The 25,789-nt window shown below is 52.6% G+C and overlaps 1 protein-coding gene and 1 non-coding gene across 4 annotated transcripts in view; one reads left to right on the forward strand and one right to left on the reverse strand.

Annotated features, from left to right (window-relative positions):
- FGF12 (fibroblast growth factor 12) overlaps positions 1-25,789 on the reverse strand; it is a 399,444-nt gene that overhangs the window by 156,046 nt on the left and 217,609 nt on the right. The gene's annotated exons all lie outside the window — the stretch shown is intronic.
- On the forward strand, positions 22,500-22,574 carry TRNAV-GAC (transfer RNA valine (anticodon GAC)). Its single transcript has one exon. It is a non-coding gene; the product is annotated as a tRNA-Val (tRNA).

Here is a 25,789-nt window from a genome sequence, read left to right on the forward strand (position 1 = left end):
CCACCCCCAAATTCCCAGGAACTTCCCAACTTGCACTTGGCAGCCCAAGTAGCCACCCAGAGGAGTTCTGGGATGGTCCCATTCCCTCCTTTGCACTTGGAAATAGGGTGGCCAGACTGTCCCGGTCTCCCGGGACTTTCACGGTTCTGGCCCCCAATTCACGGCTCCCGGGCTGGGTATACCGGGACCATTAAGAGGTCCCGGTTTAGCCAGCCAGAGAGCCGGGAGCCGCGCGCACCGGGCGGGAAAGGCGGCGAGTGAGGGAAGGAGCGACCCTGCGCAGTGCGCAGATCGCCCTGCGCACGCGCAGGGACGCTCCCTCCCTCACTCGCCGCCTTCCCCGCCCGCGCACGGGGCCCGGCGGTGGCGGCGGAGGCCCGGGAGGGCGTCGGAAAGGCCCGCGGGGGTCGCTGGAGGCCCTCCAGCGACCCCCGCGGGCCTTTCCGAGGCTTCCCCGGGGCTCTTAACCCCCACCCCCCGTCCTCCTCCCCCGGGAGGGCGTCGGAAAGGCCCGCGGGGGTCGCTGGAGGCCCTCCAGCGACCCCCGCGGGCCTTTCCGAGGCTTCCCCGGGGCTCTCAACCCCCACCCCCCGTCCTCCTCCCCCGGGAGGGCGTCGGAAAGGCCCGCGGTGGTCGCTGGAGGCCCTCCAGCGACCCCCGCGGGCCTTTCCGACGCTTCCCCGGCCTCTACCACCACCCCCCCCCGTGCTGGCGGAGGCCCGGGAGGGCATCGGAAAGGCCTCTCCGCCGCCGCCGCCGGACTCGCCGCCGCTGCCGCCGCCGCTGGACTCGCCGCCGCCGTAGGTAAGGGGGCCGAAAGCGGGGGGGGGGCTGGCGGTTGGGGGTTTGCCTTCCTTTCTTCCCTCCCTCCTTCCTTTCTTCCTTCCCTCCTTCCTTCCTTCCTCCTTCCTTCCTTCCTTCCTTCCTCCCTCCCTCCTTCCTTCCTTCCTTCCTTCCTTCCCTCCTTCCTTTCTTCCCTTCTTCCCTCCCTCCCTTTCTCCCTCCCTCCCTCCCTCCCTCCCTCCCTCCCTTCCTTCCTTCCTTCCTTCCTTCCTTCCTTCCTTCCTTCCTTCCTTCCTTCCTTCCTTCCTTATGTTCTTATGTGACACAGAGTGTTGGACTGGATGGGCCACTGGCCTGATCCAGCAGGGCTTCTCTTATGTTCTTACGTGACTCAGAGTGTTGGACTGGAAGGGCCACTGGCCTGATCCAATAGGGCTTCTCTTATGTTCTTATGTGACACAGAGTGTTGGACTGGATGGGCCACTGGCCTGATCCAACAGGGCTTCTCTTATGTTCTTATGTGACGCAGAGTGTTGGACTGGATGGGCCACTAGCCTGATCCAACAGGGCTTCTCTTATGTTCTTATGTGACGCAGAGTGTTGGACTGGATGGGCCACTGGCCTGATCCAACAGGGCTTCTCTTATGTTCTTAAGTGTGACACAGAGTGTTGGACTGGATGGGCCACTGGCCTGATCCAACAGGGCTTCTCTTATGTTCTTAAGTGTGACACAGAGTGTTGGACTGGATGGGCCATTGGCCTGATCCAACAGGGCTTCTCTTATGTTCTTATGTGACGCAGAGTGTTGGACTGGATGGGCCACTGGCCTCATCCAACAGGGCTTCTCTTATGTGACACAGAGTGTTGGACTGGATGGGCCACTGGCCTGATCCAACAGGGCTTCTCTTATGTTCTTATGTGACGCAGAGAGTTGGACTGGATGGGCCACTGGCCTGATCCAACAGGGCTTCTCTTATGTTCTTATGTGACGCAGAGTGTTGGACTGGATGGGCCACTGGCCTGATCCAACAGGGCTTCTCTTATGTTCTTATGTGACGCAGAGTGTTGGACTGGATGGGCCACTGGCCTGATCCAACAGGGCTTCTCTTATGTTCTTATGTGACGCAGAGTGTTGGACTGGATGGGCCACTGGCCTGATCCAACAGGGCTTCTCTTATGTTCTTATGTGACGCAGAGTGTTGGACTGGATGGGCCACTGGCCTGATCCAACAGGGCTTCTCTTATGTTCTTAAGTGTGACACAGAGTGTTGGACTGGATGGGCCACTGGCCTGATCCAACAGGGCTTCTCTTATGTTCTTATGTGACGCAGAGTGTTGGACTGGATGGGCCACTGGCCTGATCCAACAGGGCTTCTCTTATGTGACAATACTGACTTTGGTGGACCCAAGCACTGATTCAGTGTAAGGGAGCTTTGTGTTTGTGTCTTCTAGTGCAATTTTGTTCTCAGATCCTGTATTTACTTCATCAGTATATGGGATAAGGCACTTTCTCAACTGTGCTGCATAATGCAGCCTATTTATTTTGTCCTGTTGGCTCTGTTGGCTCTATCTGCGCCACCTTCATCACTTTCGGGGTGTGGATCCCCCAGTGGAGTGGTCTCCCGACTCCCTCCGCCGGCTGTTTCTGATAGCCCTGCGCTCCCTCTTTTATTTGATATGTGTCCCGTGCGGGTGCCACCCTCCCGCTGGGAGATGCCGCAAAATGAGCCCCCTTGAGGCTTATGGCGGCAGGGCTCGGGGGAAGCGAGCTAGACTGCTGTTCTTTTGAGGGGTTATAGAGTGTTTCGAGCCCGTCCCTGTGGCATCGGTCCCATCATTGTGGGGCCCAGGGGGCCGGCGCAGCGGCCTGCTGAAGCAGCCTGTCGGTCACTTCCGGGTTCCTGTCCTGCATCTCGACCTGTGTTATTAGTGACAGGCTGCTTCGGCGGGCCGCTGCGCCGGCCCCCTGGGTCCCACAACGATGAGACCGATGCCACAGGGATGGGCTCGAAACACTCTATAACCCCTCAAAAGAACAGCAGTCTAGCTCGCTTCCCCCGAGCCCTGCCGCCATAAGCCTCAAGGGGGCTCATTTTGCGGCATCTCCCGGCGGGAGGGTGGCACCCGCACGGGACACATATCAAATGAAAGAGGGGGCGCAGGGCTATCAGAAACAGCCGGCGGAGGGAGTCGGGAGACCACCCCACTGGGGGATCCACACCCCGAAAGTGATGAAGGTGGCGCAGATAGAGCCAACAGAGCAAACAGGACAAAATAAATAGGCTGCATTATGCAGCACAGTTGAGAAAGTGCCTTATCCCATATACTGATGAAGTATATACAGGATTTGAGAACAAAATTGTTTCCGGCGGTGATATTTGGGGGATTTTTGGGGACGTCACAGGAAGTGCTGTGAAGTCACTTCCTGTTTCCGGCAGTGGCATTTGGGGGAAATGATGTCATTTGGGGGAAGTGATGTCAGAGGAAGTGATGTCACTTCCCATTTCCGGCAGGTGACGCGGGGGAAATGATGTCACAGGAAGTGGTGTCACTTCCTGCTTCCGGCGGTGGCATGACACCACCGGAAGTGACGTCACCGGAAGTGACGTCACTTCCTGTTTCCGGCGGCGCGCGCGCACCCCTACCTCCCCCCCCCCCCAGGTGTCCCTGGCTGGCCTTCAGACATTATGGTCACCCTACTTGGAAACAGGGACCGAATCGAGGTCTGAGAGTGAGAAACCAACTCTAGTTTCTCTCTGTTGCCAGGCAGTCCCCCCCCCCCCACACACACACCTCCTCGCCCCTCCCTCCCTCCCCCAGACGTGGGCACAAGCTTCATTCACGCACAATCCAGCACTGGATGCTGCACTAGAACAGCCAATAAACCACCCAACTGCCTTGCCCAGACAGGGACATCCAGCTGAATTCTGGTTCAAAAGGAGCAAAAAATACCTCCCCTCCACCCGCGGAGATCACCCCCGTACCCCAGAAATGGAGATTACACTCTGCTAATGAATCATAGAGCTGGAAGGGACCTCCAGGGTCATCTAGTCCAACCCCCCCGTCCCCAGCACAATGCAAGAAACTCACAAATACCTAAATTCACAGGATCCTCATTGCTGTCAGATGGCCATCCAGCCTCTGTTTGAAAACTTCCAAGGAAGGAGAGCCCACCACCTCCCGAGGAAGCCTGTTCCACTGAGAAATCGCTCTAATGGTCAGGAAGTTCTTCCTAATGTTGAGCTGGAAACTCTTTTGATTTAATCTCAACCCACTGGTTCTGGTCCTACCTTCTCGCGCCACAGAAAACAATTCCACACCATCCTCTAGATGACAGCCCTTCAAGGACTTGAAGATGGTGATCCTATCACCTCTCAGCCACCTCCTCTCCTCTCCAGGCTAAACCCCTTGAATACTAAGGGGTTTTATGAATTGAATAACAATGCTATGTAATTATTTTATTTTATTTTAATTTGATTTTTAAACCGTTGTGGAATTTTTGTTTCTGTAAATGTCCTCTTTATTATGCTGAGCTTAGGACTATTGGCCAAAGCAGCTAACAAATAAAGGAAAGGAACATATTTTAAAAACCTATAAAACACAGTGAAGCCCACCGAATTTGGGGAAGAAGCTATCCGGATAACATAAGAACATGAGAGAAGCCGTTGGATCAGGCCAATGTCCCCTCCAGTCCAACACTCTGTGTCATAAGAACGTAAGAGAAGCCCTGTTGGATCAGCCCAATGGCCCATCCAGTCCAACGCTCTGTGTCATACAGTGGCCAATATATGTGTGCATGTGTATATATATACACACCCCCACACACATATACATACATACATATATGCACATATACATAAACACACACACATATATATAAACTGTGGCTAATAGCCACTGATGGACCTCTGCTCCATATTTTTATCCAATCCCCTCTTGAAACTGACTATACTTGTAGCTGCCGCCACCTCCTGTGGCAGTGAATTCCACGTGTTAATCACCCTTTGAGTGAAGAAGGACTTCCTTTTATCCGTTCTAAACCAACTGCTCAGCAATTTCATTGAATGACCACGAGTTCTTGTATTGTGAGAAAGGGAGAAAAGGACTTCTTTCTCTACTTTCTCCATCCCATGCATTATCTTGTAAACCTCTATCATGTTACCCCGCAGTCGGTGTTTCTCCAAGCTAAAGAGCCCCAAGTGTTTTAACCTTTCTTCATACGGAAAGTGTTCCAGCCCTTTAATCCTTCTAGTTGCCCTTTTCTGCACTTTTTCCAATGCTATAATATCCTTTTTGAGGTGCGGCGACCAGAACTGCACACAGTACTCCAAATGAAACGGCACCATCGATTTATACAGGGGCATGATGATACTGGCTGATTTGTTTTCAGTTCCCTTCCTAATAATTCCCAGCATGGCGTTGGCCTTTTTTATTGCAAACGCACACTGTCTTGACATTTTCAGTGAGTTATCTACCACGACCCCAAGATCTCTCTCTTGGTCAGTCTCTGCCAGTTCACAACCCATCATCTTGTATTTGGATCTACGTGTTTTTTGAGGGGGGGGGCAAAATTAAAAAATGGCGCCCCCTTATGGGCCCATTCTACCTTATGGGCCCATAGAACAGAATGGACTCCATACGCCCAGGGCAAGGACCCCCTCTGCCCCACCCCTAGATCCAGCCCTACTGAGAGCAGAGGAAATGCATGAGGATTCATTCCCAGAAAGCGTGGAGCAAACATTCCAGCCAACAGGGAACAGAAGCCTGCATGAAACCCATCCCCCAAACACACACACACACACACACAGGGCCAGAACAGTCCTGTATTTAGCTGCAGGACTCACAAACTGCCAATCAATTCCCCTCTAAGGAAGTGGTCTGAATGGTCAGGAAGAAAATTGCTCTGTCCCTTTAGCGGAGACATAATCTACAGAAACGGGAGCTGCCGCAGATCGAACTTCTCATAAAGAGGCTACTCCAGGCAAGGGGCAGAAACCCTTAAATGCTGGAAAGCCTTTCGGGACAGACTGCAGCCTCCCCCCGCCCCCGGCCCCTTCCAGAACGACGACAACAAAGATGCTTTGCTAATCCGATGTGGAGGTCAATTGGACTGCAAAGTCACAGAAATGGGGGGGCAAAACAATCTGAGAGGGGGGCTGAACGGAGCAGGTTGCCAGGTGCCCCTGAAACACAAGAAGGCTTTCTCATTCCCTTTAATTCAAAAAGCGGCTGAAAAGCAGCAAAGAATCCATATATAACACAGGCCTTTTTTTTTTTTTTTTAGCAGGAACGCCCAAGAACGCAGTTCCGGCTGGCTTGGTGTCAGGAGGTGTGGCCTAATATGCAAATGAGTCCATCCTGGGCTTTTTCTACAACAAAGCCCTGCGCAAAACAATGGTGATGTCAGGGGGCGTGGCCCAATAAGCAAAATGAGTTCCTGCCAGCCTTCTTCTACCGAAAAAGCCCTGTATAAACACAAAAGTTATTAAACAGTAATTTTGCCAATTTCAATCCACAAAAAGTCCCAGGGCAATAAGGGTGAAGAATATGAAAAAAATATGACACTGGAGAAGACTGGAATGCATATTTGACCATTCCTCATCTCCACCCCCCTTCCCTACATGCTTTGTGGAGTAACCCAGAGCTGGATTAACAATTTGGCCAAGCAGGGCCTGGCCGATGGCCCCCATGCCTTTAGGAGCCCCAGGCTGGCTTCCCCACTGGTTGCCACCCTGCTTGCAGCCCTCCCAGCCTGCACATGCAGCCAGCCACTGAGCTGCTCTTTGCCCAATTCGCCTGGCGCAGCTGCTGCCGGCGTTGTTGCCAAGTTTGCTTCTCTCTCTGCCTCTCCCCCACAGCCTAGTGAAAGGGACTTTTGAATCATAGAATCCAAGAGTTGGAAGGGAACTCGAGGGTCATCTAGACCAACCCCCAGCACAATGCAGGAAACCCACAAATACCTCCCCCTAAATTCACAGAATCCTCATTGCTGTCAGATGGCCATCTAGCCTCTGTTGAAAAACCTCCAAGGAAGGGGAGCACACGGCCTCCTGAGAAAGCTTGTTCCACTGAGGAATCGCTCTAACGGTAAGGAAGTTCTACCTAATGTTGAGCCGAAAACTCTTTTGATTTAATTTCAACCCATTGGTTCTGGTCCTGTCTTCCAGGGCCCCAGAAAACAATTCCACATCCTCCTCTATAGGACAGCCCTTCAAGGACTTGAAGATGGTGATCCTATCACCTCTCAGCCGCCTCCTCTCCAGGCTAAACATCCCCAGCTCTTTCAACCTTTCCTCATAGGACTCGGTCTCCAGACCCCTCACCATCTTCATCAGCCTCCTCTGGACCCGTTCCAGCTTGTCTATATCCTTCTTAAAATGTGGTACCCAAAACTGAACACAATACTCCAGGAGAGGTCTTACCAGAGCAGAGTAAAGCGATACCATCACATCACGTGATCTGGACACTAGACTTCTGTTGACGCAGCCCAAAATTGCATTGGCCTTTTTAGCCACCGCATCACACTGTTGACTCATGTTCAGCGTATGATCCACTAAGACCCCTAGATCCTTTTCGCACGGACTACTGCTAAGACAAGTCTCCCCCATCCTATCACCATGCACTGGATTTTTCCTACCAAAATGCAGAACTTTACATTTACCCCCGTTAAAGTTCATTTCATTGGTTTTAGCCCAGTTTCCCAGCCTTTCAAGGTCATCCTGTATCCTTTTTCGGTCTTCTACTGTGTTTGCAACCCCTTCCAATTTAGTATCATTTCGAGAAGGTGCCTCCAGGCTGCAACGTGGGCGGTGGGGAGGGCGCTCAGACTCTGAGATAATTTGCAAGGGGCCCCCCAAGATTTTGACAGCCTAGGGGCCTCCACAGGGTTTAATCCAGCACTAGGTAAGCCTGACCCCATCAGTCAGTCAAGGGCCAGGAAATCCTGCTGAATGGACAGACTGAGCTGGAAGCTCTAGCCTGTTGGCTCATTGGATCAGACAGGAACGCTTCAGCGCTGCTGCCCTACGGACACTGGGAAGGGGGAAACGCCTCTCTTTCACTGCCCTTTTTGGATGCCACTAGGAGGGCGGGGCGGCCGTTCCTCCGGAGACCCTTCCAGCAGAGAGCTTATTCAAAGTAAATGAGACGCCGTTCACCCTCCGGTCTGAACGGCAGCTTGGGCACGTTCATAGCTGCCCAGCTGAGTCATAAATCAACTCTTTCTTCTCCCCCCCACCCCCAAAATCTGACAGCTTCAGTTTGAGCGTTGAGAGCGGAGAGGAATCAACACAGACAAATATTGCAAACTCATTTTGGCAACGCTGGCCTTTCCTGGCAGCGAAGGAGACGCCACACACAGACCGAGGGGAACTCTGCCCGCATGGCAAACAGCCTTGTCCATTTTGCTGCTGCTGCTGGAGGGAGACAGGGTTTCTCTTCAGGGGGTGACCATTGGCTTCTGCTGGGTCCCCCTGATCTACCCCAGGTTCAGAAGGCTGCTGTCCATGCTCCTGACGGGTCTGTGTGGCCAGGGGTCGTTTTGTAGAAAAATAGGTGGCGGAGCTCATTTAAAAAGGTCAAGGTAGTCCCCTGTGCAAGCACCAGTCGTTTCCGACTCTGGGGTGACGTTGCTTTCACGTTTCCACAGCAGGCTTTTTATGGGGTGGTTTGCCATTGCCTTCCCCAGTCATCTACGCTTCCCCTCCAGCAAGCTGGGTATTCATTTTACCCACCTCAGAAGGATGGAAGTCATCCTGGAGCCGGCTACCTGAACTAGTTTCCGCTGGGATTGAACTCAGGTCGTAAGCAGAGAGTTCAGACTGCAGTACTGCAGCTTTACCACTCTGCACCACGGGACTCTTTGTAAAGGTAAAGGTAGTCCCCCTGTGCAAGCATCAGTTCTTTCCGACTCTGGGGTGACGTCGCATCACGATGTTTTCGCAGCAGACTTTTTACGGGGTGGTTTGCCGTTGCCTTCCCCAGTCATCTACACTTTTCCCTCAGCAAGCTGGGGACTCATTTTACCGACCTCGGAAGGATGGAAGGCTGAGTCAACCTTGAGCCAGCTACCTGAACCAGCTTCCACTGGGATTGAACTCAGGTTGTGAGCAGAGTTCAGATCACAGAACTGCAGTAGTGTTGCTTTACCACTCTGCGCCACAGGGCTCTTTAGCATAACTCATTAGCACATGCCCTCCCACCAGCCAAAAGCATCCCGATGCAAGAAAGGAGAGCCCGGGGCCAGCGAGGTCTGCTTGGGCTGGCTAGAGGTCCAGTCAGCCCTAGCAGGCCTCGCTCCCCTGGGGCTCTCTGTGGCTGCCCCTCCCCCCAGTCAAAAGGCCAGCAAGTCACCTGCCACCCAAAATCACATCAGAAGTGGAGAAAGGGTGGGGTGGGCTTCCCCAAGGGTTAATGAGGGCTGCTGGGGGCGTTGGACTAGATGACCCTGGAGGTCCCTTCCAACTCTAGGATTCTATTATTCTATGACTGTTTGAGTGATTCCTCAGTGGAGCAGGCTTCCTCCTCGGGAGGTGGTGGGCTCTCCTTCCTTGGAGGTTTTTAAACAGAGGCTAGATGGCCATCTGACAGCGATGAAGATCCTGTGAATTTAGGGGGAGGTGTGTGTGAGTTTAGAGCGGTTCCTCAGTGGAACAGGTTTCCTCGGGAGGTGGTGGGCTCTTCTTCCTTGGAGTTTTTTCAACAGAGGCTAGATGGCCATCTGACAGCAATGAAGATCCTGTGAATTTAGGGGGAGGTGTTTGTGAGTTTCCTGCATTGTGCAGGGGGTTGGGCTAGATGACCCTGGGAGTCCCTTCCAACTCTAGGATTCCTCCACCCACCCTCACTTGCTCCACAATCTGATGCAGCATCGGGGAGGTGGGAGAGAGGCCAGCTGACAGCTGCAAGACAGGGGAGGAGGGCCTGTTCACTTGTGCAAGACCCGCACTGCTGCCAGCGTGCTGTTTCTTTGTTGCAACAAGAGGGGGGGGGGGAATCAATTCAGCATGTTTGCAGGCAGCAACAAATGCAAGGGATGGGAATGCAGGCGGCTGTTTCAAAAGATACCCCTCCCCCCCGCAGAGAAAGACAGGCAATACAGGGTTGGGGGCTCTGAATCCCCTCCTCCCCCCACTTTCAGAGTGGGGAAGATAATTTGCAAGAGGGATCTATGGAGTTAGGAGTCTGTTGGGTTACGTGATTTTTTTGCCTCACAAATGGACACCCTTGCTGCTTCTGTGGCCTTGTGCCTTCCTTGGAATCCACTGCCACAGGAGGTGGTGGCGGCTACAAGCACAGCCGACTTCAAGAGTGTATTGTTGGAACTCTCTGTCTGGGGCAGTGATGCTCTGTATTCTTGGTGCTTGGGAGGGCACAGTGGGAGGGCTTCTAGCCCCACTGAGCAACAGTGGAAGGGCTTCTGGTGTTCTGGCTGCCCCACTGATGGACCTCCTGATGGCACCTGGTTTTTTTGGCCACTGTGTGAAGAAGACTGCAGATTTATACCCCGCCCTTCTCTCTGAATCAGAGACTCAGAGGGGCTCACAATCTCCTATATCTTCTCCCCCCACAACAGGCACCCTGTGAGGTGGGGGCAGATTTATACCCCACCCTTCTCCGTGAATCAGAGACTCAGAGCGGCTCACAATCTCCTATGTCTTCTCCCCTCACAACAGACACCCTGTGAGGTGGGGGCAGATTTATACCCCGCCCCTCTCTCTGAATCAGAGACTCAGAGCGGCTTACAATCTCCCATGTCTTCTCCCCCCACAACAGACACCCTTTGAGTTGGGTGGGGCTGAGAGGGCTCTCCCAGCAGCTGCCCTTTCAAGGACAACTCCTGCAGTAGCTATGGCTAACCCAAGGTCATTCCAGCAGTTGTAAGTGGAGGACTGGGGAGGAATCAAACCTAGTTCTCCCAGATAAGGGTCCGCACACCAGGGCCATAGCCAGGATTTCATATTTGGTGGGGCTCACAGCAGGATTTGTTGTTTGCGGGGGGGGGGGGGCACCCAGTTTGGCAGTTCTCGGCACTGTAAGCTCCCTTGAGTTCCACAAGCAAACCCCCCTTCGCCTGGGAAGTCACAGCAGCTCTGCCCCCCCCTTTCTTATGTGCCCCTCTCTCAGAGAGACAGAGCCCTCCTGACTCTTCCCCCACACCCACACTTTCCTGCGCACGCTGTGTTAGGGAAGGGGAGAGAAGAAAGCAAAAAGACCAGTAGCAAGGCTACTCCTTGTTTAGAGTGGCAGTGAGCAAAGGCAGCAGATTGGAGGGGCCATATAGTTGGAAGGAGAGGGGGTTAAAAGAATGGGCCGGCCCCTCCCAGGCCCCACTGTAGCTACAGGCCTGCCGCATACTTAACCACTACACCAAACTGGCTTAACCACTTCACCAAACTCACAGAGTGTTGGGCTGGATCTGACATGGCTTCTCTTATGTTCTTATGTTCCTGCTGCTTTAATAGCCACCTTGAGTCTAAGGGGAGAAGGCTAGAAATAAGTACTATAAACAATGCCACAGCCTGGTGAATGAAACCTTCCTGCCCCTTGATTCTGCAGCGCTCTAACACTGAGAGCGTTTTCGCACTTACCTTAAGCCGGAGCGACGTCCCTCTTCACCGCGCAGCGTCTGCACGGTTTTCGCACTAATTGCTCCGCAGCACCTGGAAGAGCCGCAAAGTCCCGCGGCTTTTGCGTCGCAAATGTAAACCGCCAAAAACCAGTTTACATTTGCGACACAAAAGCCATGGGACTTTGCGGCTCTTCCAGGTGCTGCGTTGCAATTAGTGCGAAAACCGTGCAGACGCTGCGCGGTGAAGAGGGACGTCGCTCCGGCTTAAGGTAAGTGCGAAAACGCTCTGACTTTCCACCACCCTACAGGCTAGAAGCCAAACAGCACCAAGGCCAATAGCTCACGCGCTGAGTCAGAAAGCAAGTGCCAGTCAAAGCAGTTCCCTGGCAGTCTCAGCTTTGGCATGCCAGTCAAAAGCTGAGGGCCGACTATTTAACCCTGGCTCAGCGCTCACGGGAAGAAAAAGGACACCGTCACTTGGGTAGATATGCAAATTCTGGAAAAGCACTGTTGTAATGGAATGTACACAAAAAAAAAATCCACGAATAATTCCAAAAACCCTTGCTATTAATTATTCTTAAAGGATGCAGTACCTGCAGATACAATGTTGAACCGCAAAATTTGGATTTAAACACGCAGCAATAACCACGGCCATGGATGTCGTGGTTATCGCTGTGTGTTTAAATCTACGTTTTGTGGTTCAACATTGTATTAGCAGGGTTTTTTTTGTGGGTGTAGAAGATATTGGATTTATATCCCACCCTATACTCTGAATCTCAGAGTGGTCACAATCTCCTTTACCTTCCCCCACACCCTGTGAGAGAGGTGGGGCTAAGAGAGCTCTTACAGCAGCTGCCCTTTCAAGGACAACTCCTACAAAAGCTATGGCTGACCCAGGGCTATTCCAGCAGCTGCAAGTGGAGGAGTGGGGAAATCAAACTTGGTTCCCCAGATAAGAGTCTGCGCACTTAACCGCTACACCAAACTGGCTCTCTTCAGAAGATATTGGATTTATACCATGCCCTTCTCTCTGAAGCAGAGTGGCTCACACTCTCCTTTACCTTCCTCCCCCACAACAGACACCCTGTGAGGTGAGTGGGGCTGAGAGGGCTCTCCCAGAAGATGCCTTTTCAAAGACAGCTCTGCGAGAGCTCTGGCTGACCCAAGGCCATTCCAGCAACTGCAAGTGGAGGAGCGGGGAATCAAACCCAGTTCTCCCAGAGAAGAGTCCACGCACATAACCACTACACCAAACTGGCTCTCATTCTATTACTACAGTGCTTTTTCAGAATCTGCGTACTATTCAACACTGTATAGCCATTGATTTGTTACATCACTGGGGTGATGGCAGATTCTCCTTTGAAGAGTATTTGTTTCCAGCCGGTGAGGGTTCCCAAATTTTTGGAAACCCTTCTGCAGGAGTCCTTCCATGTCTTGATGCAAGAAACGAGAATTCCGCCCCCCCACCCCACCCCGCGGAACTGCTTTCCTCAGATGCCCCAATGTTGGATCTGCGAGTGGTTGGGCAGACTTGTGGCCCCAGCAAATCAATCAACATTCAACATTTTATTTTATTTATATCCCGCCCTCCCCGCCGAAGCAGGCTCAAATGGTCCCATTAGGACCAGTCCCAGCAAAGCAGGTTACAAAAGAGAAAGGACCACTGCCAGTGTAAGAAGAGAAGTTAAAATGGCATCAGCACCAATAGACTGACAGTAACTTACACGGGGCCCAGTCTATCAGGGAATCTTCCTGAAATGGGCACACTCAGAATGAACCAGAACAGCACAAGAACGCAGGAATGGGTAGAATGTTGGTGAACAGATGAAGTTGCCTTCTACTGAATCAGACCCCCCTGGGTCCATCAAAGTCAGTCTTGCCTACTCAGACTGGCAGCGGCTCTCCAGGGTCTCAAGCTGAGGTTTTTCACGCCTGCTTGCCTGGACCCTTTTGAGTTGGAGATGCCGGGGATTGAACCTGGGACCTTCTGCTTACCAAGCAGATGCTCTACTATTGAGCCACCATCCCTCCCTAAAGTCATTCTTGTCTACTCAGACTGGCAGCGGCTCTCCAGGGTCTCAAGCTGAGGTTTTTCACGCCTACTTGCCTGGACCCTTTTTGAGCTGGAGTTGCTGGGGATTGGACCTGGGACCTTCTGCTTACCAAGCAGATGCTCTACCACTGATCCACCATCCCTCCCCAAAATATGAACATATAAAGCTGTCTTCTACTGAATCAGACCCCTCCTGGTCCATCCAAGTCAGTCTTGTCTACTCAGACTGGCAGCGGCTCTCCAGGTCTCAAGCTGAGGTTTTTCACGCCTGCTTGCCTGGACCCTTTTTAGTTGGAGATGCCGAGGATTGAACTTGGGACCTTCTGCTTACCAAGCTGATGCTCTACCACTGAGCCATCGTCCCTCCCAGAACTTCATGACACCACAGAAGTTCGCCCAGTGGGTTCAGAAGCAACAGACCAGCAGGAGCCACCTTTTAAGCAGAACCAGGACACAACTAACATGAAAACACAAGAAAAGCGTTGCTGGATTGGACCAGGGAGGGTACATTTTTCCACCGTTGTGTCTCACACTGCAGCCAACCAGCTGCCACAAACAGAACACAGAGGCCAAGCCCCCCCCTTCCCCAATGCTGCCTCCTGGCACTGGGATTTAGAGGTTTACTGCTGCTGGATATGGAGGCTCCCCGGAGGTATCATGTCTGATAGCCCCTGATGGGCCACTCCTCCATGAACCTAACTCCCTATTAAACCCATCGACGATTACAGCCACCAGCCTGGCGTGACTTTGTCCATGGGGTCACAAAGAGTGGGACTCGACTGTGTGACTGAGCAACAAATAATAAGCAATATATTAAACCAGAACCAACGGGTTGAAATTACATCAAAAGAGTTTCTGGCTCAACATTAGAAAGTACTTCCTGACCGTCGGAGCAGTTCCTCAGTGGAAGAGGCTTCCTCCTTGGGAGGTGGTGGGCGCTCCTTCCTTGGAGGTTTTTAAACAGAGGCTGGATGGCCATCTAACAGCAATGAAGATCCTGTGAATTTTGGGGGAGGTGTTTGTGAGTTTCCTGCCTTGTGCAGAGGGTTGGACTAGATGACCCTGGAGGTCCCTTCCAACTCTAGGATTCTATGATTCCTGACCGTCAGAGCGGTTCCTCAGTGGAGCAGGCTTCCTCGGGAGGTGGTGAGCTCTCCTTCCTTGGAGGTTTTTAAACAGCGGCTAGATGGCCACCTGACAGCAATTAAGATACTGTGAATTTAGGGGGAGGTGTTTGTGAGTTTAGAGTGGTTCCTCAGTGGAACAGGCTTCCTCGATAGGTGGTGGGCTCTCCTTCCTTGGAGGTTTTTAAATAGAGGCTAGGTGGCCATCTGACAGCAATGAAGATCCTGTGAATTTAGGGGGAGGTGTTTGTGAGTTTCCTGCATTGTGCAGGGAGTTGGACTTGATGACCCTGGAGGTCCCTTCCAACTCTAGGATTCTATTATTTTATGATTCCTGACTGTCAGAGCGGTTCGGAACAGGCTTCCTCCTTGGGAGGTGGTGGGCTCTCCTTCTTTGGAGGTTTTTAAACAGAGGCTAGATGGCCACCTGACAGCAATGAAGATCCTGCGAATTTAGGGGGAGGTGTCTGTGAGTTTCCTGCATTGTGCAGGGGGTTGGACTAGATGACCCTGGAGGTCCCACCTCCAGTTGAAAGGACCAGGCAACGGACCTCTGCCTGGGACCCTGGAGAGCTGCTGCCAGCCTGAGTAGTCAATACTGACCTTAAAGTATCCAGTAGAAGGCAGATTCATGTGAGAATACAATTTCAAATATGAAATTGTTGATTTGCTAACTGGTATGAGAGCCAGCTTTATGTAGTGGTGAAGTATGCTGACTCTTATCTGGGAGAACCGGGTTTGATTCCCCACTCCTCCACTTGCAGCTGCTGGAATGGCCTTGGGTCAGCCAGAGCTCTCGCAGGAGTTGTCCTTGAAAGGGCAGTTTCTGTCAGAGCTCTCTCAGCCCCACCCACCTCACAGGTTGTCTGTTGTGGGGAGGGGAAGGGAAAGGCGGTTGTAAGTTGCTCTGAGACTCCTTTGGGTAGTGAAAGACGGGGTATAAATCCAATCTGTTCTTCGTCTTCTATATGCCACCTGTCCTTAAAAAGAAGACCAGAAAGTGGCAAACCTCACCGTATTTTTTAAGAAGGGGTCCAGCGGGCATGCAGGGAATTACAGGCCAGTCGTCTGTCGTCCCAAGCAAATTGGCATGAAGCACAGCCAAAGAAAGCATGATTAGGCTCAAATAAGAATGGAGCCTGCTGAGGGAAATCTCAGCACGACTTCAGAAGTGTAGAAGCCAAGTCTGTGGATGACCCCAGATTATTCAGGATGGTGCAAATTATGGGTCTAAATTAAGGGCAGGAAGGTACTGGCTGGATATTAGGAAAAAAAACTCTTTTTTACAGGCGGAGTTGTTCCGCAGTGGAATCGGCTCCTGAGGGAGGTGGGGGAGCTCGCCCTGGCAGTCTTGAAGAATCGGCTGGATGAAGCCTTGTCAGGGATGCTCTAGGCTGATCCTGTATTGAGCAGGGGGCTGGACTGGATGGCCTCTGTGACCCCTTCCAACTCTGTGATTCTATGAGTCTATAAAAACCACGGAGGACTAATGTCTAAGTCTGGCGGTGTAGGCGAGAACATGGAATATGCAGCGCAGGCAAGGGTAAGGTGATGCATATTGAAATAAACCAATTTGGTGTAGCGGTTAAGTGTGCAGACTCTTATCTGGGAGAACCAGGTTTGATTCCCTACTACTCCGCTTGCAGCTGCTGGAACGGCCTTAGGTCAGCCATAGCTCTCGTAGGAGTTGTCCTTGAAAGGGCAGCTGCTGTGAGAGTCCTCTCAGCCCCACCTACCTTATAGGGCAGGCATGGCCAAACTGTGGCTCGGGAGCCACATGTGGCTCTTTCACACCTTCCGCGTGGCTCTCCAAGCCCCCGCCCCCCCATTGGCCAACTTGGAGAAAATATGTCTCTCTTTAAATCAGTTCCCCAAGCAAAGCAAGCTGGTGACTTGGAGAATGCAGTTAAAGTTGCATTCTTTCCACCTCCCCCATCCGTTTGCCTGCCTGCCTGCCTTCTCTCCCATCTTGCGGCTCTCAGACATCTGACATTTATTCTATGTGGCTCTTACGTTATACAAGTTTGGCCACCCCTGCTATATACTGTCCCAGTGCAAATGGATGGAAGAAATGGGAGAGGGGGCGTCGGAGATACTGTAAGGAAATACTGCAAAACTGATAATGTTTAAAGCATGTTTGTAGTTTGAGTTAAAAATAAGATATTAACTGGGGTTTCCTGTGTTCTTTCTAAAGCTTTTATCTCCCATATCTGCCATTACGTTTTACATACATTTACGTTTACCACCAGTTCTTTCTGCAAATTTTGGGCAGGCCCCTTCATTCCAATGGGGCTTTTGTTGGACAATTTTGATTTATTATTTTATTCATTTATTTGTGTTCTTGACAGTCTGCCTTTCTAATTGGGACCCAAGGTGGATTCCACACAGGGAGTCAAGGACGGGGTATAAATCCAATCTCTTCTTCTTCTTCTTCCACTCCCCTCAACCAACACCCTGTGAGGTAGGTGGGGCTGAGAGAGTTCTGAGGGAACCGTGGCTGGCCCGAAGTTCACCCAGAAGGCTTCACGTGCTGGAGGAAGAGTGAAGAATCAACACCTGACCCCCACCAGTTTGGTGTAGTGGTTAAGTGTGCAGACTCTTATCTGGGAGAACCGGGTTTGATTCCCCACTCCTCCACTTGCACCTGCTAGCATGGCCTTGGGTCAGCCATAGCTCTGGCAGAGGTTGTCCTTGAAAGGGCAGCTGCTGTGAGAGTCCTCTCCAGCCCCACCCACCTCACAGGGTGTTTGTTGTGGGGGAGGAAGGTAAAGGAGATTGTGAGCCGCTCTGAGACTCTTCGGAGTGGAGGGCGGGATATAAATCCAATATCTTCTTCTTCTTCTTCTTCTTCTCCAGAGTGCACGTCTCTTAACCACTACACCAAGGTAGTGTAGATTGGTTGAGAGATGGGAAAGACCCCAGAGAGCAGCTGCCAATCTGAGTAGGCAATACTGACTCTGATGGACCAAAGGGGGTCTGATTCACTATAAGACAGCAATGAGGATCCTGTGAATTTAGGGGGAGATATTTGTGAGTTCCCTGCATTGTGCAGGGGTTTGGACTAGATGACCCTGGAGGTCCCTTCCAACTCTAGGATTCTACGAGTCTATGATAATATGCTTCTAAAACAGCTTTATGTGTTCATGTGAGTCAGGTGTCTCACAGCCCTCCACCGTGGCAGCATTTTGAGCACAAGTATTTTTATTTTGGGGGAAGGCAGTGGGAAGGAAAGGAAAGTTCCCCTGTGCAAGCACCAGTCGTTTCCGACTCTGGGGTGACGTTGCTTTCACGACGTTTTCACGGCAGACTTTTTACAGGGTGGTTTGCCATGGCCTTCCCCAGTCATCTCCACTTTCCCCCCAGCAAGCTGGGGACTCATTTGACCGACCTTGGAAGGATGGAAGGCTGAGTCAATCTCGAGCCAGCTACCTGAAAACCCAGCTTCCGCCGGGGATCGAACTCAGGTCGTGAGCAGAGCTTAGGACTGCAGGACTGCAGCTTTAACACTCTGTGCCACGGGGCAATGGCAAACCACCCTGTCAAAAGCCTGCCGTGAAAACGTTGTGATGCGACGGTCACCCCAGAGTCGGAAATGACTGGTGCTTGCACAGGGGATTTTTATTTTGCAATCTGCATTCTAACATCTGTTCCCAGGGGTGGGAAAAACTCCCACCCACTCGATCATTTCACAGGCCGTATTTCCAGGGACAATCCAGCCTTCGGTTCTGCCAGTGGCTGCAAAGGCCTTCTTTCTCAGGCCAAAGGGCAACCTGCTGAATGGCCAGCCGCAGCGCCTGTCTGGAGCAACCTATGTGGGACCCCTCCTGCCACAGAACCGCAGCTGCAGTTTCCCCGAGGCCGACATCTGCTGAGGGCAGCAACTTCCACGAGGCTGCTTTTTCAAGTGGCTTGTGTGCGGCCGCTTGTGAGCATGAATGAGCGGCCAAGTGAGGCATGCCTTGCTAATAAGACACATGTGCCTTCCGCCTCCTCAAGCGCGTAGGAGGCACCAATTTGAACCAATCTGAATGACGCGCATCACATACTGCCTCTCAAAAGAGATATTATAGCGCTGGACAAAGTGCAGAAAAGGGCAACTAGAATGATTCAAGGGTTAGAGCACTTTCCCTAGAAAGGAAGGTTAAAACGCTTAAGGCTCTTTAGCTTGGAGAAACGTCGCCTGCGGGGTGACATGAGAGAGGTTTACAAGATTATGCATGGGATAGAGAAGGTAGAGAAAGAAGTACTTTTCCCCCTTTCTCACAATACAAGAACTCGAGGGCATTCAATGAAATTGCTGAGCAGTCAGGTTAGAATGGATAAAAGGGAGTACTTCTTCATCCAAAGGGTGATTATCACATGGAATTCATTACCACAGGAGGTGGCGGCGGCTACAAGCATTGACATATGAAACAGAGGTCCATCAGTGGCTATTAGCCACAGCGTATTGATGGAACTCTCTGTCTGGGGCAGTGATGCTCTGCATTCTTGGTGCTTGGTGGGGGGCACAGTGGGAGGGCTTCTAATGTCCTGGCCCCACTGCTGGACCTCCTGATGGCACTTGGGTTTCTTGTCCACTGTGTGACACAGAGTGTTGGACTGGATGGGCCATTGGCCTGATCCAACATGGCTTCTCTTATGTTCTTATATATAAAGCCCTTCATAATTAGGTCCTGCTTATCTGCAGACCCCCCTCCCACTCTATGCTCCCCCATGGCAGCTTCGCTCATCCCAGCAAGGGCTTCAGCAGGGGCCAGCCTGCAAATGGGCAAAATCAACAGCAGCATGGAGATGGGCCTTCTCTGTTGTGGCCCCTGCCTTGTGGAACAGCCTGCCACAGGAGGTCAGGGAAGCTCCCACCCTCCTGGCTGTCCACAAACTGTGCAAAACTGAACTATTTCAAAGAGGCTTCTTGCACAAGTTAGTAGGTCTGCTTTGCACAAAATAGTTTCACAAACTTTTTCGGATAAGAACATAATAGAAGCCCTGTTGGATCAGGCCAATGGCCCATCCAGTCCAACACTCTGCATCACAGAGGCCAAAAAACCCCAGGAGGTCCATCAGTGGGGCCAGGACATTAAAAGTCCTCTAACTGTAGCCCCCCCAAAAAACAATAAGAATACAGAGCATCACTGCCCCAGACATAAGAACATAAGAGGAAACTGCAGGGATGCACTGAAAGGTCTCTGCGACATTTGCCCCTGCCCCCACCCCAGCCGACATGCATTTGCATCACACACACTCTCCACCAACCATGCAGCTGCCTCTTCTGCCCCAAACAGCCCACTGCAGCAACAAAGGACACAATGGCCGAGCCAGAGACTCCGCAGAAAGCCTGGCTGTGAACAGAAAGGCTGCTTTCCGTGCAAGAAGAAGATATTGGATTTATATCCCGCCCTCCACTCCAAAGAGTCTCAGAGCGGCTCACAATCTTCTTTATCTTCCTTCCCCACAACAGACACCCTGTGAGGTGGGTGGGGCTGAGAGAGCTCTCCCAGAAGCTGCCCTTTCAAGGACAGAGTCTCAGAGCGGCCTACAATCTCCTTTCCCTTCCTCCCCCACAACAGACACCCTGTGAGGTGGGTGGGGCTGGAGAGAGCTCTCCCAGAGGCTGCCCTTTCAAGGACAGAGTCTCAGAGCGGCCTACAATCTCCTTTCCCTTCCTCCCCCACCACAGACACCCTGTGAGGTGGGTGGGGCTGAGAGGGCTCCCACAGAAACTGCCCTTTCAAGGACAGACTCCCAGAGCTGCCTACAATCTCCTTTCCCTTCCTCCCCCACAACAGACACCCTGTGAGGTGGGTGGGGCTGAGAGGGCTCTCACAGCAGCTGCCCTTTCAAGGACAACCTCTGCCAGAGCTCTGGCTGACCCAAGGCCATTCCAGCAGGTGCAAGTGGAGGAGTGAAGAATCAAACCTGGTTCTCCCAGATAAGAGTCCGCACACTTAACCACTACACCAAACTGGCAAGCATTTATTCATCAGCCCCAGGCCCAGATACCCAACTGGGGATGCCCAATGTGGCCCGTTAAAAATCCACACGCAAGATGAAAGGGAGACGCTGGCTTTCTAAGAGCTGTCTCTCCAGACCTGAGAAAGAGGGACTGGCAGGACTAGAGAAATCTCACATGCACAGAAGACCCGGACATCTTCCCACCCAAAATGCAAGGGGGACTCTTTGGCCACCACTAAAGAAAACTCTCCCAAACACGTCCAGGGCCATAAGAGGCCCTGCACGGAGAAACACCCCCTGCAGAGGAGAAGAGCCAGACGTGTCTCTCTTCCTTTTTGGAAAGAAATTTTTCTCCTTCCAGTGCGACTCGCCTGTTTGGTTAACCGCTTTATAAGATCAACCAGACAGAGAGCTTTGAAACGCACCACTTGGAACACAAAGGTCCAGGGGAGATAAATATTTAAAGGAACAAACGGTCAACAAACCGTTCCCTGCATTTTGAAAGATTTGCCAGAAGAAGCCAGGGAAAAAAGTGCTGGGGGGGGGGGGCAGATCTGGACTTCAGAATGCAGGTTTAGAGGACTATCTTGTGGAATGGGAGACACGGGTTCTAATTCTGCTCCCTACGGAGCTTGTCCTTTCCACTAGCAGTCTAGCAAATGGCCTGTAGGCTCCCGATAACAGCTCTGTCTCCTAAGAGAACCAGAGCTGGGGCTCGTTGAAAGGTTGTTTGACCCCAGATGGGGTCTGAAGATCTGCAGGGGGTTGGACTAGATGACCCTAGAGGTCCCTTCCAACTCTAGGATTCTATCTCCTGGAATTGCACCCGACCTCTAGACAACAGAAATCAGTTCCCCTGGAGCAAACGGCCACTTGGGTGTGTGGATTCTCTGGCATCACATGCCCACACAGCTCCCTCCCTCCCCTCCTCTCCTAGACTTCACCCTTCCCAGTCTCCACCCTCCGCCAAACCTCCAGGAATCTCCCTCCCTGGAGCTGGCAGCTGCAGCTGGTCATGAGTCGGCAACACCCTCAGTGCAATGCAACAACGAGAGATTTGGAGAAGCAGAATCATCGCCAAGTCTGCACCCCTAGAAGGTCAAGGTAGTCCCCTGTGCAAGCACCAGTCGTTTCTGACTCTGGGGAGACATCGCATCACAGCGTTTTCACGGCAGACTTTTGACGGGGTGGTTTGCCCTTGCCTTCCCCAGTCCTCTACACTTTCCCCCACAGCAAGCTGGGGACTCCTTTGACCGACCTCGGAAGGAGGGAAGGCTGAGTCAACCTGGAGCCGGCTACCTGAACCCAGCTTCCACCAGGATCGATCATCGAACTCAGGTTATGAGCAAAGAGCTCAGACTGCAGTCCTGCAGCTTCACCTCTCTGTGCCCCGGGGCACCCCTAGAGCCTATCGGTTATTCCCCACACCCAAGACTCAGCGGAGGGGGCCGTATGGCACATCCAAATTCCTTGCACCTGTGGTTTCAACCTATTCAAAAGAGCACATTCAACCCGAAATGGAGGGGGGGGGGAGGACTGCGAGCAGGCAGGCCATTGGAATCGCAGAACAGAAAAGGGGTGGGGGGTGGGGAGTGAGGAGATGACCCAGCAAGCCCAGCCCTGCCCCAGACCTGTCTCCTCTGACTGACAGCACCGCTCGAGAATCTCCGGCAGATTTTTCCCCTTGAACGGGGCCCCGGAAGGCCAAGGGCCGCCCTCCACCTTGAGCGACGTGGGCCCTCCGCCCCACGGCCCATCTACACTGCAAGAGCGGCGGCGGCGGCCAGCGCCTTCGCTCGGGAGGGCCCAAGACATTTGCCGCCGCCGCAAAAAAAGCACTTTGCAAATTGGAAACGTCACCGAGTCATCGTAAATAAACCGCAGGTAATAAACAGAAAGCATCACAACTGTCGCTTCCCGCAACGGCCGGCCGGGGCAAGCAGGCCCTAGGGGTCAGACCACCTCCTCTGCTGGTCTCTCCACAAAACCCCCCAAGCCCCCCTTCCCGTTTCACTAGGGAGAGGCTGTGGCTCAGTGGCAGAGCCTCTGCTTGACACGCAGAAGGCCCCAGGTTCAATCCCCGGCATCTCCAGTTAAAGGCGGGAGATGGTGCGAAAGGCCTCGGCTGAGACCCTGCAGAGCCGCTGCCAGTCTGAGCAAGACAATACTGACCTGGATGGACCGAGGGGGGTCTGATTCAGTAGAAGGCAGCTTTGGGACTTCCCCTCTGCCTGCCTCGTTCAAAACGCAAGCCCTGGAGCAAAAGCGACAGCGGCCTGCCGTTCTGAGCGGCACCCAGCGCTCACTCCACACTGAGCCATCAGCCCGGCTATGACAAATCTGGCCCCAATTAGCATCACTCTGCTCCTTCTCCGCCCACAGCTCCACCAAGCTCCTCGCGGCCAAACGGCTGCCATTTGAAAGTATGCTGGACAAACTGAAAGCCAGTTTGGTGTCGTGGTGGAGTGTGCGGACTTTTATCTGGGAGAACCGGGTTTGATTCCCCACTCCTCCACTTGCACCTGCTGGAATGGCCTTGGGTCAGCCAAAGCTCTGGCAGAGGTTGTCCTTGAAAGGGCAGCTTCTGTCAGAGCTCTCTCAGCCCCACCCACCTCACAGGGTGTCTGTTGTGGGGGAGGAAGGGAAAGGAGATTATGAGCCGCTCTGAGTCTCTGTCCTTGAAAGGGCAGCTGCTGTGAGAGCCCTATCAGCCCCACCCACCTCACAGGGCGTCTGTTGTGGGGGGAGAAGATATATGAGATTGTAAGCTGCTCTGAGTCTCTGTCCTTGAAAAGGCAGCTGCTATGAGAGCCCTCTCAGTCTCCTCTCAAGGAAGGAGAGTCCACCACCTCCTGAAGAACCATAGAATCCTAGAGTTGGAAGGGACCTCCGGGGTCATCTAGTCCAGCCCCCTGCACAATGCAGGAAACTCACAAACATCTCTCCCTAAATTCACAGGATCTGCATTGCTGTCAGATGGCCATCTAGCCTCTGTTGAAAAACCTCCAAGGAAGGAGAGCCCACCACCTCCCGAGGAGGAAGCCTGTTCCACTGAGGAACCGCTCTAACGGTCAGGAAGTTCTTCCTAATGTTGAGCTGGAAACTCTTCTGATTTAATTTCAACCCACTGGTTCTGGTCCTACCTTCTGGGGCCACAGAAAAAAATTCCACACCATCCTCTATATTAGGGGTGGCCAACGGTAGCTCTCCAGATGTTTTTTGTCTACAACTCACATCAGCCCAGCCATTGGCCATGCTGGCTGGGGCTGTTGGGTGTTTTAGGCAAAAAACATCTGGAGAGCTACAGTTGGCCACCCCTGTTCTATATGACAGACCTTCAGGTAGAAGAAGAAGATGATATTGGATTTATATCCCACCCTCCACTCCGAAGAGTCTCAGAGTGGCTCACAATCTCCTTTACCTTCCTCCCCCACAACAGGGAGGGACGGTGGCTCAGTGGTAGAGCATCTGCTTGGTAAGCAGAAGGTCCCAGGTTCAATCCCTGGCATCTCCAAAAAAGGGTCCAGGCAAGTAGGTATGAAAATCCTCAGCTTGAGACCCTGGAGAGCCGCTGCCAGTCTGAGAAGACAATACTGACTTTGATGGACCAAGGGTCTGATTCAGTATAAGGCAGCTTCATATGTTCATAACAGACACCCTGTGAGGTGGGTGGGGCTGAGAGGGCTCTCACAGCAGCTGCCCTTTCAAGGACAACCTCTGCCGGAGCTATGGCTGACCCAAGGCCATTCCAGCAGGTGCAAGTGAAGGAGTGGGGAAACAAACCTGGTTCTCCCAGATAAGAGAGCTCTGGCTGACCCAAGGCCATTCCAGCAGGTGCAAGTGGAGGAGTGGGGAATAAAAACCCGGTTCTCCCAGATAAGAGAGCTCTGGCTGACCCAAGGCCATTCCAGCAGCTGCAAGTGGAGGAGGGGAATCAAACCCGGTTCTCCCAGATAAGAGAGCTCTGGTTGACCCAAGGCCATTCCAGCAGCTGCAAGTGGAGGAGGGGGGAATCAAACCTGGTTCTCCCAGAAAAGAGTCTGCAGACTTCACCACTACACCAAACTGGCTCTCTGGAGCCGCATGTGGCTCTTTCACACATCTTCTGTGGCTCTCAAAGCCCCCACCACCCCATCAGCTCCAAGCCAAGCCAGCCAGCAGCTTGGAGAATGCATTTAAAGTTGCTTTCTTTCCACCTCCGCTCCATCAATTTGCCTTTCTTTCCGCCTGCCTTGCAGCTCTCAAACATCTGGCACTCATGTCCTGCAGCTCTCAAACATCTAAGTCGGGGGAGGGGAGCGGTTTAAGATTGGGCCTCCGACTCGACACCGTGGGTGGTGCACCTCTTGTGGCAGCTCAGAAGGTGAGGAGTCCGGGAGTGGTACTGGAGGCTTCCCTTTCTATGGAGACCCAGGTCACAGCAGTTGTGCGATCTGCTTTTTGCTGTCTTCGGCAGGTCAGACAGCTAGTGCCCAATCTTGACCCCCCAGGACTTAGCTACAGGGATCCATGCAACGGTCACTTCCAGGCTGGACTACCGTAACTCGCTCTACGCAGGCTTGCCCTTGGGGCTGATCCGGAAACTCCAGCTGGCGCAACCTGCGGCAGCACAGCTGTTAACTGAATTGCCTTCATGGGCAAGCATTCGGCCGACGCTGTTCGAATTGCACCGGGTACCATTCGAGTACCGGATCCGCTTCAAGGTTCTAGTGCTGACGTTTGAAGCCTACGGCATACCTGTGGGACCGCCTCTCCCCAGACGAGCCCCAGAGATCATGGCGATCAACTAATCGACATATTTTGACTATCCCTGGGTCAAAGGATGTCCAGCTTGCTTCGACCAGGACCAGAGCTTCTTTGGCCCTGGCCCCAACCTGGTGGAATCAGCTCCCTGTGGAGATTCGGGCCCGACTTGACTTCCTACCATTCCGTATGGCCTGTAAGACGGAGCTATTCCGCCGGGCTTTTGGTTGAGGCAAGTGGGTGTCCTCGCCCTATTGCTCATACCATCTGTTTGCCCTCCAATACAGTGACTATCATTTTACCATCCTGGCTAATATATCTCGGGCCGACATATCTGTAAAAGGTGGCCGCACTGCCTATGCTGTATTTTATCTTATTGCTTCTGTTTGGATATTACTTTATTATTATTTTTTTGCTGGTTTTTAATTGAAGAGCCCCGTGGCGCAGAGCGTTAAAGCTGCAGTACTGCTGTCCTAAGCTCTGCTCACGACCTGAGTTTGATCTCCGGTAGAAGCTGGGTTTTCAGGTAGCTGGCTTGAGGTTGACTCAGCCTTGCATCCTTCT

The sequence above is a fragment of the Heteronotia binoei genome, chromosome 6, assembly GCF_032191835.1.
Source record: "Heteronotia binoei isolate CCM8104 ecotype False Entrance Well chromosome 6, APGP_CSIRO_Hbin_v1, whole genome shotgun sequence".
In the NCBI taxonomy this organism is placed as follows: Eukaryota; Metazoa; Chordata; class Lepidosauria; order Squamata; family Gekkonidae; genus Heteronotia; species Heteronotia binoei.